Genomic DNA, 5,039 nt, shown 5'->3' on the forward strand with positions numbered 1-5,039 from the left:
TTTTTAACAGTAATAATTACAGTAATAACGATATTAATTAAAATAATGATATAGATGATTATCATAAAAAACGTCATTATTGTTATTATTATTCTTATGGACTATTACTATGTAGTTGTTATTAGTATAGTTGTAGAAATATATATCATGATAACTGCAATAATTGCAATAACAAATTATAATAATTGCAATAATTATGATAATAATTGCAATAATGATGATAATAATTGCAATAATGATGATAATGATGATATTAACGAGAATAATGATGATAATCATAATAATAATGATTATAATAACAGGAATTGTGTCCATATATAATAAAAAAAAGGGTAAAAGAAAAAAAAGATCCCAAATGTCGAAAAAGCGGCAAAAATCTAGCGAAAATTACTGCCTTTTGGAGAGTATACTCAAAAATGGACGTTTTTTTCCAATTCATTTGATGATTTTGGCAAATTAATTTAGGGTAATAATGATAATAATTTACCAGGAATTCTATTAATCATGACAATAATGATGATAAAAGTGAGAATAAAGAGAGAATTTGGATAAACATTTGATGATTATTAATATTATTACTATTATCATTATTATTATTCATGATTATTATTATTATCAATTATTATTATTAATATTATTATTATTATTATTAATATTATTATTATCATTTTTTTATCAAGTAGTAGTAGTAAATAGGTAGTAGTAGTAGTAGTAGTAGTAGTAGTACTTTAATTATTAGTATTATTGCCAAAAAATATTTTATAAACTGTAATAATAACAATAATAATAATAAGTATAATGATAATAATAACTAATCGTTATAATATTGTTATTTAATATTATTATTGTTATTATTATCATTATTATTATTTTACTAGTAGTTATAATTGTAAAAAATATAATTATTATAAAACAGTAATAATTACAGTAATAAACGACATTAATTAATATAAATGATATAAAATAATTATTATAAAAAACGTTTATTATTGTTAGTATTATTGTTATTACTATCATTATTGTAGCTGTTATTAGTATAGTTGTTAAAAATATATATTATTACTGCAATAATTGCAATAATAATGATTAATTGGCAATAATGATGATAATAATTGCAAATAATAATGATAATGATGATGGTAATGATGATAATGATAATAATGATGATTTTTGTGTGTATGTGTATATGTATTTGTATATATGTGTGTATATTATATATATATATAATATATATATATATGTGTGTGTGTGTGTGTGTGTGTGTGTGTGTGTGTGTGTGGGTGTTGTGTGTGTGTATAATATGTATATATATATATTTTTTTTTTTCTATGGTTTTATATATATATATATATATATAATTATATATATATAATATATATGTATATGTACATATATATAAAAAAATATATAGATAAGGTATGAATGAGAATGAATATCTTCACAATACAAGAGAATGTATTTGACCGGTTTCGACTGTGTCTTCGTCAGAAATACATACATTAGAGAAATTACATAGAAAATATATATCAGGCGTGAGCTGACAGAATACCTGACTGTGGACCTCCTATTCGTTGGCTCGTAGGATTGTTGCTGTGACCTTGGATAATCTGAACCTGCCCGATGCCGTGTTACATTACTCTCCGTCGCGATGTAAGCTGCTTCCATAATTTTTCTTTTTAGTTTGTTTCAGTCCTCCATGGGACTATTTCTGCATCCTTCCAGTTCGGTAGATGTCCAGCTTCATCTACATGTTACCACCATGGCGTTGGAAAGTTCTATGGTGACGGATGTCAGCTCGATGTTCGCTGATCCTGGTGCTGAAAACCACGGCCTGTTTCCCCAAAGTATGCTGTATCGCAACCGCTGCAGGGTATGCGATATACAAACACTACAAGGGTTGCTTTGGGGTGCTTTCTGCACCCTATTAAATAAAATTTTTTTAAAAATTTTTTTAAAAAAAAAAGATTTTTTTAAAGTTTTTGAATTTCAAGGCGGGAAGAATTTTTTAAAAAAAATTAAGGAAATAATTGAAAAAAGGATTTTAAAAATTTTGGATTTTGCTTTGAAAATTTTTGGGAAGGAAAAAAATTGATTTTTTGGGGGGATTTAAAAATATTTATTTTGAAAATGTGTTAATTATTTTTTTAAATGATTTATTTAAATAAGGGTTTGGGGGTTTTTTTGGGTGTTTGTTGGTTTGGTTTTGAAATATTATATATATTTTTTTTTTCTATTTTTTAAATATTTTTTTAGATTTTTAAAATTTTAAAATTTTAAAGGCAAATTTTAAAATAAAGTAAGGTTTTGGGTAAACCAAAAAATTTACAAAGAGAAGTTTAACCGGTTTTTTTCGTTTGGGCCTTTTTAAAAACTTTAATTTTAGGAAATTACGGGGGAAAATTTTTTTAAACACCCGGTACAAATCCGATGGGGGTTTTCTTTTTCTAAATTTTGCTTAAACCGGTAACCCTAAACCCCCCCAAATGCGGGGTTTTCCTCCCGGATTTTAAAGGCCAAATAATTTTTTCTTTTTTTTGTTCGGGTTTTGGGGAATTTTGACCTTTTCCAGTGGGAGTGCCCGCCTTTCCTTTTTCCCAGGTTAAAAGGTTCTTGGGGGCCCCCATTAGCCCCCCCCCCGTGGGGAAATCGGGGGGCGGGAAACCCCCCAAAGCCTTTTTTCCCCAAAAATAGGGGGGAACCAACCCCAAAGGGGAAAAAAGGAATTACAAACTACAAGGGGCGGGGCCCCTTTTTTTGCCCGAAGTTGTTTTTTCCCCCATCCCTAAAACCCTCCCCTTTTGGGAAAAGATTTTGTACCCCTAAAGAAGGGAGGAAAAATGAAAAAACCCAAAAGGGAGGGTGGGGGGGGCCCCGCTTGAAGTATGCTCCGCCCCTTTTTTGGGGGAAACGGGGTTTTTTTGGGGGTATTTGTGCCCCAAAAGCAATTTCAAGAAAATCTCCCGAAAAAATTTCGGGGCTGGCCCCTTTTTCCCAAAAAGGGGGCCCATAAAAAAGTTTGTTTTTTTGTTGGGGGGGTATTTTTATATAAAAAATCTTTTTTTTAGGTTCGAAAAGGGAAAAGTAGGGTTTTTCCCCCCAGGTCAAGAAAGGGGGAAAGGTTTTTTTCTGTTCCCCCCCCTTAAAAGGGAACTATTTTTGGAAGGGGGACCCCCCATTTTTGGAAGCAAAAACCTTTGGGACAATTGCAGGGACTTTCCACGTAGAAAAATGGTTTAAATTTTTCCCTTTTATTTTTTAGTATCCCTCTCCGGCCCTCCAAAAAAACCCGGTGCGGACAAAAAGGGGGGCCCTGGGGGGAAATAACTTTTATTAACCCCAAAAAGGGGGACCGAAGTTCAGCATATTAAGGGGAAAAAAAAAGGGGGGCCCCCCCGCGGGTTTTCTGGTTTCCCAGGAAAGTTTCCCCTAAATTTTCCCGGAAATTTGTTTTTGGGGGGAATTTTAAAAGGGGATTTCCAAAAAAACGGGGCCTTTTTTTTCTATCCCCGTTTGGGGGGAGCGAGGGCCCCCCGGGGGGTTTTTCAGGGGAAAATTTATGGCCCCCCAAAAAGGCCCAGAGGGGGTTACCCCAAAAACCGGGGGCAAACTTTAGCGCGGCCAAAGGGCCAGAAAATCGGTTCACGGAAAGGGGGGGTCCCTTTTAGACCTCTATAGGGGGTTTTTGGGGGGGCCTCTTCCCTTTTAAAAACCCTTTAATTCGGGTGAAAAAAAAAAAAACCCGGGCCCCCAAAAACCGGAAAGTATCTTCCCCCTCATTTTTGGGTTCTTTGAAACCCTGAACCCGGGAAAGTTTTTGTTTTTTTTTTTATGAAAAATTTTTTTTAATAAAAAAACCCCCCCAAAATTTTTTAAAGGGGGTAAATACGGGGGGCCAGCCGGGGAAACCTTTTCAAAAAATTACGCGGGGGAAATCCCCGGGGGCGGCGATTAAACCCCAAATCGCAAGGGGGCCCCGGGGAGAACCCCCCCCGGGGGGAAGCCCCAGGGGTTTCGGAAAAAGAGCCAAAGGGCCCCTTTTTTTTTGGCTTTGGGGGTCAAAAGGGGGGCTTTTTTTTAAAGCCGTGTTTGGAGGACTTTTTTTTTTTGGGGTATTCACTTCGTCCACTTTTTTTTCAACCTCTTTTAATTATTGTAATTCTTTTATGTGGTGACAAGTATTAGGATTCTGCAATAATTGAGATAAAAGTATGGAAAATGTTTTAATTCAAGTAATGTAATTGTGTTGAGGAATGCTCAAAGAAGGCGAGCATATGGAAAGATTGTCGGGATTTATAGTTTTTATATATGTTTGTAATCTTTGTGTTGAGGCAGTTCGGGAAAACCGGTGTTTATAATCTGGATTGTATTATTTTTTCGGAGGAACCTTATACTAAATTTTGCAAATAATAATATATTATGTAATTGAAATTAAATAAGATAAGGTAATAGAGAAATGAATATCTTCACAATAAAAAGAGATGTATTTGACCGGTTTCGACGTGTCTTCGTCAGAAATACATTACATTAGAGAAATTTACATAGAAAATATATATCAGGCGTGGAGGCTGACAGAATACCTGACTGTGACCTCCTATTTCGTTGCTCGTAGGATTGTTGCTGTGACCTTGGATAAATCTGAACCTGCCCGATGGCCGTGTTTTACAATTACTCTGCACGTGCGATGTAAGGCGGCTTCGCCATATATTTTTCTTTTAGTTTGTGTTCAGTTCCTCCAGGGACTATTTCTGCATCCTTCCAAGTTCGGTAGATGTCCAGTTTCTCATCTACCTTACACATGGCGTTGGAAACGTTTCTATGGTGGAGCGGATGGTCCGCTCGATTTTCGCGATCCTGGTTGTTTGCTGAAACCACACCAACGGGCCTGTTCTCCCCAAAGTATGAGCTGTATCGCAAACCGCGTTGCGAGGGGTATGCAGATATTTTACAACACTACCAGAGGTGTTGGCTTTAGCGGGGACTTGCTTTCTGGCTCACGTATTAGTCCAAGGTTGTCTATCTTTTTCCACCGGAATCTGTTG

General features: G+C 34.8%; 1 pseudogene; it reads right to left on the bottom strand.

Moving 5' to 3' along the window:
* The window catches only part of LOC119569685, a 20,044-nt pseudogene extending 15,247 nt beyond the window's left edge, over positions 1-4,797 (bottom strand).
* Positions 4,798-5,039: the final 242 nt, after the last annotated feature.

This window comes from Penaeus monodon, unplaced genomic scaffold, assembly GCF_015228065.2.
Source record: "Penaeus monodon isolate SGIC_2016 unplaced genomic scaffold, NSTDA_Pmon_1 PmonScaffold_180, whole genome shotgun sequence".
Lineage (NCBI taxonomy): Eukaryota > Metazoa > Arthropoda > Malacostraca > Decapoda > Penaeidae > Penaeus > Penaeus monodon.